Here is a 14,010-nt window from a genome sequence, read left to right on the forward strand (position 1 = left end):
TGGTGTCTAACAGCCACGCAAAAATTGGTCCACATCGGTCCATAATTATCTACAGCCCCCATATAAACCGATCCCCAGATTTGGCTTGCGGAGCAAATTTCATCCGATCCGGTTGAAATTTGGTACATGGTTTTGGTATATGGTCTCTAACAACCATGCAAAAATTGGCCCACATCGGTCCATAATTATATATAGCCCCCATATAAACCGATCCCCAGATTTGGCTTGCGCAGCCTCTTGGAGGAGCAAAATTCATCCGATCCGGTTCAAATTTGGAACGTGGTGTTAGTATATGGCCGTTAACAACCATACCAAAATTGGTCCATATCGGTCTATAGTTATATAGCCGATCCCCAATCACACAAAAATTGGTCCATAATCATGGTTGTCACTCGAGCCAAAAATAATCTACCAAAATTTTATTTCTATAGAAAATTTTGTCAAAATTTCATTTCTATAGAAAACTTTTTCAAATTTTTATTATACCCTGCGCCACACTGTGGAACAGGGTATTATAAGTTAGTGCATAACCCAGAAGGAGACGAGATAGACACATAGTGTCTTTGGCAATAATGCTCAGGATGGGTCCCTGAATCGATATAACCATGCCCGTCCGTCTGTCTTTGAACACATTTTTGTGATCAAAGTCTAGGTCGCAATTTAAGTCCAATCGCCTTCAAATTTGGCACATGTTCCTAATTTGTGTCAGAATAGAACCCTATTGATTTTGGAAGAAATCGTTTCAGATTTAGATATAGCTCACATATATATATTTCGCCCGATATGCACTAATATGGACCCAGCAGTCAGAGTTTTATACCGATTTGGTTGAAATTTTGTACAAACATAACACTTAGTCGTATAGTCAAGTGTGCAAAATTTGAGTGAAATCGGTTCAGATTTAGATATAGCTCCCATATATATCTTTCGCCCGATATGGACTTATATGGCGCCAGAAGCCATATTTTTGGCCGAATTTGGTTGAAATTTTGCACTAGGGGTACAATTAGTAGTGTAGTCAAGTGTGTCAAATTTTATTGAAATCGGTTCAGATTTAGATATAGCTCCCATATATAGCTTTCGCCCGATTTACACTCATATGACCACAGAGGCCAATTTTTTGCTCCGTTGTAGTTTAAATTTTGCACAGGGAGTAGAATTAGCATTGTAGCTATGCGTGCTAAATTTGGTTGAAATCGGTTCAGATTTAGATATAGCTCCCATATATATGTTTTTTCTGATTTCGACAAAAATGGTCAAAATTCCAACATTTTCCTTGTAAAATCGCCACTGCTTAGTCGAAAAGTTATAAAAATCACTCTAATTTTCCTAAACTTCTAATACATATTTATCGAGCGATAAATCATAAATAAATTTTTGCGAAGTTTCCTTAAAATTGCTTCAGATTTAAATGTTTCCCATATTTTTTTACGAACATTGTGTTCCACTTTAGTGCATTAGCCGACCTAAATTTTGAGTCTATAGATTTTGTAGAAGTCTATCAAATTCTGTCCAGATCGAGTGATATTTAAATGTATGTATTTGGGACAAACCTTTATAGATAGCCCCCAACACATTTGATGGATGTGATATGGTATCGAAAATTTAGATCTACAAAGTGGTGCAGGGTATAATATAGTCGGCCCCGCCCGACTATAGACTTTCTTTACTTCTTTAATTTAATATATACCACGTATGGACTTACTTACAATTTGGAAGACGGTGTTAGGAGGTTTTAAGATACCTTGCCATCGGCAAGCGTTACCGCAACCAAGGCCGTATTCAGGGGGGGGGGGATGAGGGGGATCAAACCCCCCCCGAAATGAATGAATATTTTTATATAAATAAATATATACTTTTAGCTGCATAGAAAAAGCTTATCGAAGATGTTGAAGAAAAGCTGGAGATTTTATTTTGAAGAACGCTTACCTATAAAACTTGCACAAATCATAGAATACTAGTTGAAAAGCCCGTCAAACGACGGTCGAAAAAAACAAATTATTTTTGTTCTCGCACCACAAATTTCATTTTTGGAAAATGTATTTGTGCTTTTTATGTGTGTTTGTTGTTCTTTTTGTCAACATGACTCGCTTTGTTTGGCCATAGCAACAACAACGAAACAGCCAAACACACATGTGCAAATGAAATGGCGCAAAACCTGCGAAAAGAAACTGCCTAATTCAGCGATGGAAGCAATAAAGAGATTTTTCCAAACGTGCATATTCTTTTAAAAATTTTGGTCACTTTGCCAGTTACTCAGGGATGGAAAATACAATTTTTAAGAAAGTACAAAAAAGGTATTTTTTGAGCGGAAAGGTACTTTTTACTAAATTTCAACAAAAAATTCACTGGAAGATTATTGTCAAGAGACTGAATTTTAAAAAAATAAAATTTTGACAAAATTTTCTATAGAAATAAAATTTGGCAAAAATTTCCTATAGAAATAAAATTTTTACAAAATTTTCAATTGAAATAAAATTTTGACAAAATTTTCTATAAAAATAAAATTTTGCAAAAATTCTATATAGAAATAAAATGTTGACAACTATTTCTACTATTTCGATAATATAGAATCGCATTCTTTTTTCGACTAAAACTTTCTTGAAGTTCAATAAAATCCTGTTTTTGACTATGTCTTTTACAAAATCTAGATTTTCTTCCCACATGAACATGTCTGTTTTGCCATATTTGTAAAAGACTATTAGCAAATAAGGTTGATAAAGACTTTCTCAAAATATTAAAATATTTTGCTATTGTACCATAAATCTGATATCGACTCAAAAATGTCTACACAAAAGGTACTAAATCATTCGCGGGGGTACTACGGTACTGACCGGGGTGAAAAAGGTTTGAAAAAAGTACTATAGTACTGCATTTTCCATCCCTGCAGTTACTACGTGCTCATCCGAACGTTCATTTTCAACAATGAAGAGATTAAAGACGTATCTTAGAAATTCGACTAGCGAGAGTAGACTCAAAGGATTGGCATTAATGTCGGTTCATCGCCGAATAAATGTGCCGACTGAAGAAGTCATTGATTTATTTGCTGCCCAAAAAGCCCGTCGGCTCAATTTAATATTATAACAAGTATATACAGCACTAAGTTCGGCCGGGCCGAATCTTAAATACCCACCAATATGAACCAAATATTTCCTTTGAAATTTCAGGAGGGCTTGAGGACTTGACCCGAAGATAAATTTAAAGATTTCACCTATGAGGACTATATCAGATTCTGGATTTATAAGAACCATTTTTGTTTGAGTTTTAAAGGAATCTTTAACATCTCTTGTAAGTGTGCAAGAAAATTATAAAATAAAGTCTTGATTTGAAATCTTAAATCTGTAGAAGTAAAATCTGGAAATTTTACATTGAGTTTCAAGAAATTTTCATGATCAGTGCGCCTTCTACACCCTCAAGAAGTGAAGTCGGTCTATATGGAGGCATTACCAAATGGATCGATAAAAACTTAATCCGATACACGTTTTTGTGAGCCTAAAATGCCAGAATATTTACAATTTCAGGCAAATCAGATAAAAACTACGGTTTCTAGAAACCCAAGGAGTTAAATCGGGAGATCGTTCTTATGGGGGCTATACTAAAATATGGACCGATACTCATTGTTTTCGGCACACCTATTTATGACCCGAAAATACCTCTAGATTTCCAATTTCAGGCAAATAGGATAAAAACTTCGGATTCTAGAAGCCCAAGAAGTAAAATCTTGAAATCGGTCTATATGGGGGCTATACCAAAATATGGACCGATACTTACCATTTTCGGCACACCTCTTTATGGTCATAAAATACCTCTACATTTCCAATTTCAGACAAATTGGATAAAAACTACGGTTTCTATAAGCCCAAGACCCCAAATTCGGGAGGTCGTTTTATATGGGGACCATACCAAAACATGGACCGATACTCACAATTTTTGGCACACGTATTTGTGGTCCTACAATACCTCTAGATTTCCAATTTCAGGTAAATTGAATAAAAACTGCGGTTTCTATAAGCCCAAGAAGTAAAATCGGGAGATCGGTCTATATGGGGGCTATACCAAAACATAGACCGATAATCACCATTTTTGCACACCTCTTTATGGCCATAAAATACCTCTAGGTTTCAAATTTCAGGCAAATTGGATAAAAACTACGATTTCTATAAGCCTAAGACCCCAAATCGGGAGGTCGGTTTATATGGGGACTATATCAAAACCTGGACTGATATAGCCCATCTTCGAACTTGACCTGCCTGCAGATAAAAGACGAGTTTGTGCAAATGTCAGAGTGATTACAACAGACAGACAGCCAGACAGACAGACGGACATGGTTATATCGTCTTAGAATTTCTCCCCGATCAAGAATATATATACTTTATATAGTCGGAAATCGATATTTCGATGTGTTACAAACGGAATGACAAACTTATTATACCCCCGTCACCATTCTATGGTGGTGGGTATAAAAATATTGTATACATAAATAAAATTTTCTACACATGAGATTATATGAATATTTTTTTTATAAAGTTGAACCCCTCCCCCCCCCCCCCCCCCCCGAATTAAAATCCTGGCGACGGCCTTGACCGCAACCCAAGTAATTCGATTGTGGATGGCAGTGTTTAGAAGAAGTTTCTACGCAATCCATGGTGGAGGGTACATAAGCTTCGGCCTGGCCGAACTTACGGCCGTATACACTTGTTTTAAGCTTAACAATGACTCTCATTATCATGCCAATCCTGACTTTGACGAATCTGGTTACACTACGGAATTATAAAGTCCGCCCAAAATTTAGTCTCGCGTGATTGCTTTGATTTTTTTTTTGCACTATCTAATGAGGAAATTTGTCTATATAATTTAGTAAATGTGAAGTTAATTTATTATGCACAATTCATTCGTTGAATTTGCAAGTAGTGTAGTTTTTTTCGCGTTTTAAATAATCCCACACAATTCGAACATGGGCTAATGCCTTAATTCCTCATGCATTCCATTGCATTCCACACGTACACTCACTCAGCCAACTAATCAATTCCAAATTACTTTTAGTTATTATATATTTGTATTATTTGTGTTGTGTTTTTTTTTGCTTCGCTTTGTCTATTTCTAAAATTTTGCTTTTTTTTTGTTTTCTTCATTTCTTTGCAGGTATGTAATCACAAAGAAATTGAGTCATTATTTTTCAATTCAAGAAAAATATTTTCATTTTGCAAATCGAATTGTAATTCATGTTACAAAAAGAAACGAATAAACAAAGAAAAATTACCGGTAAGTATCGTTCCGCGTTTATGAAGACAAGTGGAATTTATGAAAGACCTCAATGGAAGCATTGGCTTGATTTGACGTAGACGTAGAAATGTTAATGCGCTGCAACACTATTGCGTTTCAGGGTAACATGACATTGTATAGATCAGAAATGGTTCACGTTTTCCTCAGTCAAAAAGCTGTATGATATGTATAAAACATGGTAAAGGTCAGAAATTTTTAAAATTTTAAAAGTAGAAATTTATAAAAGAAACTCTTAAAATTATAAATTATATTTCCAGTATTTAAACGCACAAATGATTGTTCGGGTTCTCGAACGGAGCTATTATCACAATATATCCCAATGTGCTTAAGGTGTGAAAGATCGCGCACATAAAAAACAAAACAAATAAAAATTCATATTTTTACAGGTTCACATGTGCGTGACCTTCTGTAATGCTGCTAAATGGAAAAAATAATATTGGCCCAACATACTCGTAAAACAACTAAACGGACCACTTGAACGATAAGAAGAAAAACAAAAAAAAAAAAACAAAAATAAAATTAACAAAAAAAAAGTCTATCATAAAAACATTATTGAAAACATGTTCATTTCATACAATGTTGTCTGGCTACCGGTGGCCAAGATGCAAATTTCCTCTGGCCACAAAAAGGTGTGAAACTGGCTTAAACTAAACTATGGAACAAAAACAAAAAACAAAGCAAAACAAAAACATCGTAAAAAATAAACAAGCATTTATTTTTATAACTCTGCCGCATTCTCGTGAAATGTGGTGATTTTACGCTGAGTTTTTTTTTTCTCAATATCGTTTGACGGGCGTGCATATTTTTGTTGCTGCTGTTGTACGAGTCTTGTAAATGACTTTGCGATATTTGTTTTGCATCGAATAACAAAGGTGGTTTATTTGATTTAGTTTTTATTTTTTTTTTTTTTTTGCGTTACTGTCTAGTTTGCGAATATTGAATAATCGTGAAAATTGAATATAAACTGATTTCTGATTACGTTTCGATTTTGAATTTAAATTTTCTGTAATTGCTTTATGAATTTTATGTTGTTGGCATTGCAAAAAAGAGAGAAAAAAATCCAAATTGTTTTCTAACATTACTAAAATAAACGACACAAAAAAACTGAAAAATTAATTGTTTTAATAAATTACTTGTTTATTTAAATATATATTATATATTATATAAATATATATTTATAACTAATTTAAAATCTTAATCTATATATATAAAATTCAATATATGTTTGTTTGTTTGTTTGTTTGTTTGTATGTTCCGAGTTGGCTCCGAAACGGCTGAACCGATTTACTTGAAACTTGCAGAGATCGTAGGGGGTGTTCATGTGGTGAAAATAGGGTACCTCATTTTTGGACACCTGGTCGCGGAGGGGGACCTCCCCTTTGTCGGACTTTTTGAAAATTGAACCAAAGTTGACCGATTTGCTTGAAATTTTCATTGAAGGTTGGGGTTGGCATTTAGATAAAGATCCGCTACTTTATATTTCGATATTTGGCGGCGGAGGGGGATCTCCCCTTTGTTTTTTTTAATGTACAGTGAAAAAAACTAAAATTCTCTAAATTATCTGAGATTTACAGAGAACATGCCGTGAGGTTATGGAATTAATATGGGGTACCTGATGATTTCATATGTGGACGGGGAGGGGGACCTCCCCCTTGCCCTACTTTTTGAAACTTGGAACAAAATTATGCGATTTGCTTGAAATTTTCATTGAATGTTGGGGTTGCCATCTAGACAAAAATCCGCTACATTATTTTTCGATATTTGGTCGGGGAGGGGGACCACCCCTTTGCCCGACTTTTTTTTAGTACAGTGAAAACATAACTAAACTCCCCCGACTGAAATTTTATGGAAAAAATGGGTGAGGTTATGAAATTTATATCAGGTTCCTGATTTTTTAATAAAAATAAAAGGGCATAGGGAGACATCCGCTTCTCTTAAGTACATGCAGAGAAACAATTAAACTTTACCGAGTTACTTGAAATTTACAGAGGACTGGGGAGAGGTTACGATATTAATAGTTGATACCTGATTTTGTGATATTTGGACGGAAGAGAGGCCGCCCCTTTAGTCTTATAATTTGCTTGACATTTTCTGATACGTTTACAAAAGATACACTACATCATTTTTCGATATTTGATCGCGAGGAGGTCCTCCTCTAAAACTGAAAAAAAAAAAATCTTAAGTTTTCTTGAAGTTTACAAAGGCAGTGGGGGAAGGTTATGAACGAAGGGGCAACCTTCCTTGCCCCACACTTGAAGGAAAGTTCCAAGAATTTTCAGGGAAGGTTAGGGGTGCTATTCACTACGGTGTTTGTCTATATTGTATCGGGGAAAGTAACGTCCCTTTAAAACAATAGAGTAAAATTTAAACATCTCCGATCTACTTGAAATTTACAGGGAACGTGGGAGGAGGTGATTACATGTATACATGATTTTTAAATTAGTATATGATTTTTCGATATCTGATTGGGGAAGCGCAAAATTTAAATAAACCTTGTCGATTTACTTCGATAGAATTTATAGGGACCAGTGAGTAGTTGTGAAATTAATATAGGGTACGTGATAGTCCGATATCAGGTCAGAGTGGAGCGAAGGTGGGGAGTGGGTTCCCTTTCGTCGGTTTTATTTTTCTTAAATTGAAAGTAGAGGGAACTCGGTACATAATTTTATGATTTTTGCACAGGCTTCTGCCAGCCTTCCTTTTAGTAAAGAACTTAAATTTACATGAAATTGGCAGCCAACGTAGAGGGTGCATCATTTTCCAACATTTTAGCAAATGTTAATGTGGTAAAAATTTTTACTACTTTTGCTTTTTCCGATTTATTGGATGGGAAACAGTAATTCTATGTATGTTATTATAATATAGTTAATATAGTGCTTAAAATTCACAAGAAATATCGAAGATTGTCCAACTACTTGAATACAGAAAATTATTTAAAAAAAATTGGTGGAAAGTGTACACCCTCTCCCCGACATTTTTTAAGACGAACCGTTTTACATATGCATATCCGCCGTATTTGTACCTATAAACGAAAAAGCAAGTAGTCCGATTTGTTTAAAAGAATTCAAATCATTTCGAATTTGTTTTCAGCACGAAGGATATGGTTGGCTAAGTTAAAGCAAAATGTTCCTACAAATACGCTTCGGAAGGCGCAGCGAAGCGGGCCGGGTTACGCTAGTATATTATAAAGATAAATACCAGCAATTAAGGTATTCGACCTATTTAAATTATTATATGATATTTTCAAATTTAATTTAACATAAATAATCAAATATCTTTCGAAGGTGTTAAAAATCCCATCAAAATATGTATAGCCAAATAAGCTATGAAAATGTTCTTTTTGATTGAATCCGGAAATGGAGAATAATTGTCTCAGAAGCAATTCCCTTTAAATTTAAACTTGTTGCCCGATTCGTTTCACCAAAATCGCTAGACCGTCTAATGCCCTAAGACAGAACAGATTGTTAGAAAAAAAATATATGGAAAATATTTAAATCTAAACCATTTTTATGCAACACTGCAAAGGCACATTTGTGATCGAGAGATATATGATACACCCAAAGAAAAAATACTTTCCTAAAGAAGGAAATTTTAGACAAACGAAATTTTCCTTTGACATAAAGTATTTTCTTACTATTTTTATGTTAGCCTGATATCAACGCAGGCTGGTTTTTCGTCAAAATCAATTACTTTACATTAATATTTTTCATTGAAAGCAAATAAACCCAAATTCATGACACACGTTGTAACAATGCTCTCTAATCTGTTTTATTTGCTTCTAAAAAATTGTTTAGCGTCAAAAGAAATCTTCGTTTGTCTAAAATTTCGTTCCTCAGAAAAGAAAACTCTTCTTTTAGTGTAGGTATACCATATATGGGGGTATACATAGATAAATTGGAAGGAAATGGGCTAGATCTCACCAACATTTCTTGGACAAAATTTGGCCACATCGGGTGATATTTGCAGAAGTAGGAGGCTTTATATAATTTGTATATACAGAAAAAGTCAGTTGATGCTAGAATGACCTTATATTTATTGCAAAAAAATTATTTTGTTTTAGTTTATTTTTAAATTTTTTCCTTTACATTTATGAACTTAATGCCAGTAAAATTTCAATGACATACCAATTAATTCAATGCTATTTAGGTTAGGATAGGTATAATGGCAACCCGATATTTCCTTGTGCAGAATTTAAAGCAAAGCTAATTTTTTTTTATAGAAATACAATTCTGACAAAATGTTGTATGGAAATACAATTTTTGCAAAATTTTCTGTAAGAATAAAATTTTGAAAATTTTTCTATAGAAATAACATTTTGAAAAAAAATTCTATAGAAATAAAATTTTGACAAAATTTTCTATAAAAATAAAATTTTGAGAAAATTTTCTATAGAAATGAAATTTTGAGAAAAATTTCTATACAAATAAAATTTCGAGAAAAATATATATAAAAATAAAATTTTCTACAGAAATAAAATTTTAGAGAAAAATTTATATAGAAATAAAATTTTGGAGAAAAATTTCTATAGAAATAAAATTTTGGAGATAAAATTCTATAGAAATAAAATTTTAACAAAATGTTCTATAAAAATAAAATTTTGAGAAAATTTTCTATAGAAATGAAATTTTGAGAAAATTTTCTATAGAAATGAAATTTTGAGAAAAATATCTAAACAAATAACATTTTGAGAAAAATTTCTTTAGAAATAAAATTTTTGAGAAAAATTTTTTATAGAAATAAAATTTTGAAAAAAAATTCTATAAAAGTAAAATTTCGAGAAAAATATCTATTTAAATTTTGTGAAAAATTTCTATAGAAATAAAATTTTGGCAAAATTTTCTAGAGAAATAAATTTTTGACAAAATTTTCCATAGAAACAAAATTTTGACAAACAAATTGAAGGTCAAAATTGCAAAAATGTCTTTAGTGTCATACGAAGTCCAAATAAAGTAACATTTTGAGAACATATTAAATAGAAATAAAATTTTTAGACAATTTTCTATAGAAAAAAAATGTTGAGAAAAAATTCTATAAAAATAAAATTTTGATAAAAATTTCCAAATAAAATTAAATTTATTTTTTATAAAATTTTATATAGAAATAAAATTTTTATAAAATTTTATATAGAAATAAAATTTTTATAAAATTTTATATAGAAATAAAATTTTGAGAAAAATTTCTTTTGAAATAAAATTTTGACAAAATTTTCTAGAGAAATAAATTTTTGACAAAATTTTCTATAGAAACAAAATTTTGACAAACAAATTGAAGGTCAAAATTACAAAAATGTCTTTAGTGTCATACGAAGTCCAAATAAAATAAAATTTTGAGAAAATTTTATATAGAAATAAAATATTTAGACAATTTTCTATAAAAATAAAATTTTGAGAAAAAATTCTGTCAAAATAAAATTTTGAGAAAAATGTCTATTTAAATAAATTTTTGAGAAAATTTTCCAAATAAAATAAAATTTTGAAAAAAATTTCTGTAGAAATAAAATGTTGAACAAATTTTCTATAGAAATAAAATTTTGGAAAAAATTTTCTATAGAAATAAAATTTTGAGAAACAAATTCTTTAAAAATAAAATTTTGACAAAATTTTCTATGGAAATAAAATTTTGAGAAAAATTTCTATAGAAATAAAATTTTGATAAAATTTTGACAACATTATTTATAGAAATAAAATTTTGAAAAAAAGGATATAAACACGTCCTTTCTTAACCTAAGGCTGCAGGCAAGCTGAGAAAAATTCTCTATAGAAATGAAATTGTGAGAAAGTTTTCTATAGAAATAAAATTTTGCAAAAAAAGATTTTTTGGTAACATTTTCTCCAAATTTTTGGTAGATTATTTATGGCTCAGTGGCCGTCCCTGAGCATTATTGCCGAAGACAGCATGTGCCTATCTCATCTTCTTCTGGGTGTTGCAAACATATTACTAAGTTATAATTCCCTGTTCCACAGTATGGCTCAGGGCATTAAAAAGCTAAAAAAAACGCTAAATATTTACTGTAGAATAAGTCATAGCGGGAAATATTGTTAATGTTTGGATTGAGCTTTGAACTATATGGAAACTTGCAGTTTTTTCAATATTTCAATAGAAATACGGACTAAACGAAAATACAAAAGGCTAAAAACTGCTAGCGGGAAAAAGCCAAATTGGCAACACAGCGTGTGGTAAAGGTAATCTTGTTAAGCAAAAAAAAAAAAACAGATCATGATAAACTTTAATATTTCTTTTTTTTACACACAAAAAATTAAAATATGAATTTGTACATAAATTTGTACATTTTTATAAATTTATGGACTTTTTCATAAAAAATATGTACACTTACATAATATATTGTTTTCGTAAATACTTGTTGTGAAATTATGAATTTTTTAATAATATATATGGATGGTTTCATAAAATCAATGTAACTTTACTTAATATATCAAAAAATACTGGTTTTCTCTTAGCGTGAGAGAACCACAACATAGAGTTACTCTCATATGTAACAATACAAGCATATAATACGAGACAAGCAAAAACAACGAAACATAACGTTTTGAAGGCAACACGTGTGTTTGAGTTTTTCAGTACAGTTTGAGTCGCCGTCGCGATTCGAAGAAGTTTTATTGCTGTAAAAAATTGAAAAAAAAAACAAAACAAAAAAAAAACAATATAAAATGGAAGCGTTGGTGCTCATAAGTAATATAAAATATTATAAAATTATGTTCTTTACTGGTTGGACTATAATGCGGTTTTTAGTAAATGGGTTCATACATTTTGACCAATTATGCAGGCATTAAGAATCAGGGGAAAAATTTAAAGGAAAAGTTACATGTATTGCATGACGTTTTTGATGTATATTATGCAAAAGTACATATTTTCAATGACGAAAAATATGTATACTTCATTTATAATATTAAAAACTCCATTAATATTATGTATACATTCGTAGCCAATGAAAACCTGTATTTTTATACCCACCACCATAGGATGGGGGGTATATTAACTTTGTCATTCCGTTTGTAACACATCGAAATATTGCTCTAAGACCCCATAAAGTATATATATTCTGGGTCGTGGTGAAATTCTGAGTCGATCTGAGCATGTCCGTCCGTCCGTCCGTCCGTCCGTCCGTCTGTTGAAATCACGCTAACTTCCGAACGAAACAAGCTATCGACTTGAAACTTGGCACAAGTAGTTGTTATTGATGTAGGTCGGATGGTATTGCAAATGGGCCATATCGGTCCACTTTTACGTATAGCCCCCATATAAACGGACCCCAAAATTTGGCTTGCGAGGCCTCTCAGAGAAGCAAATTTCATCCGATCCGGCTGAAATTTGGTACATGGTGTTAGTATATGGTCTCTAACAATCATGCAAAAATTGGTCCACATCGGTCCATAATTATATATAGCCCCCATATAAACCGATCCCCCGATTTGGCTTGCGAGGCCCCTAAGAGAAGCAAATTTCATCCGATCCGGCTGAAATTTGGTACATGGTGTCAGTATATGGTCTCTAACAACCATGAAAAAATTGGTCCACATCGGTCCATAATTATATATAGCCCCCATATAAACCGATCCTCCGATTTGGCTTGCGAGGCCTCTAAGAGAAGCAAATTTCATCCGATCCGGCTGAAATTTGGTACATGGTGTTAGTATATGGTCTCGAACAACCATGCAAAAATTGGTCCACATCGGTCCATAATTATATATAGCCCCCATATAAACCGATCCCCCGATTTGGCTTGCGAGGCCTCTAAGAGAAGCAAATTTCATCCGATATGGCTGAAATTTGGTACGTGATGTTAGTATATGGTCTCTAACAACCATGCAAAAATTGGTCCACATCGGCTCATAATTATGTATAGCCCCCATATAAACCGATCACCAGATTTGACCTCCGGAAACTCTTGGAAGACCAAAATCCATCTGATTCAGTTGAAATTTAGTACGTGGTGTTAATATATGGCCTCAAACTCCCATGCAAAAATTGGTCGATATCGGTCCATAATTATATATAGGCCCCATATAAACCGATCCCCAGATTTGACCTCCTGAGTCCCTTGGAAGAGCAAAATACTTCCCATTCGGTTGAAATTTGGTACGTGATGTTAGTATATGGTATCCAACAACCATGCAGGAATAAGAAGTTTTAAGATACCACAACCCAAGTAATTCGTTGTGGATGACAGTCTTTCGTAGAAGTTTCTACGCAATCCATGGTGGTGGGTACATAAGATTCGGCCTGGCCGAACTTGCGGCCGTATATACTTGTTTTATTTTATGAATTGTTTTCATATAATTTATGAATCCCGTGTTTGGAAAATTTTTGTGAACACTATTCATAAAATAAATGTATTATTTTTTTGTGTGTAATTTTTGATTTTTCGACTTTTATCTCCACATCAAGACGTTTTGGATAATACTAGCAATTATTTTTATCACAAACTCCAAGAAACGGCTCGGGACACTTGTACGCAATCCATGGTGTAGGCTACATAAGATTTGATCTGGCCAAACATTCGGTGTATATAGGACCAAAAGTTTCATCTACAATTTATCTTAATAATACAAATTTCCAAAATTCCATAGAGCTAAGCTATAATGTTGTACAACTGACGGTATTGTCTTTATCCGCTCGATCTCATGAATATTCATAGACGTCTAATACCACTGACATCTGGTAGATAGCTCTCGCTTCCAAATGATAACTACGCACGTACGAATAGCA

At 32.5% G+C, this 14,010-nt stretch overlaps 1 protein-coding gene and 1 long non-coding RNA gene across 6 annotated transcripts in view; both read left to right on the forward strand.

Annotated features, from left to right (window-relative positions):
• The window catches only part of Glut4EF (Glucose transporter 4 enhancer factor), an 886,996-nt gene that overhangs the window by 456,771 nt on the left and 416,215 nt on the right, over positions 1 to 14,010 (forward strand). The gene's annotated exons all lie outside the window — the stretch shown is intronic.
• On the forward strand, positions 5,182 to 6,184 carry LOC142221257 (uncharacterized). Its single transcript, XR_012717975.1, has 3 exons — positions 5,182 to 5,467; positions 5,541 to 5,613; positions 5,670 to 6,184. It is a non-coding gene; the product is annotated as an uncharacterized LOC142221257 (long non-coding RNA).

Source organism: Haematobia irritans, chromosome 1 (assembly GCF_050003625.1).
Source record: "Haematobia irritans isolate KBUSLIRL chromosome 1, ASM5000362v1, whole genome shotgun sequence".
NCBI classification, from domain to species: Eukaryota; Metazoa; Arthropoda; class Insecta; order Diptera; family Muscidae; genus Haematobia; species Haematobia irritans.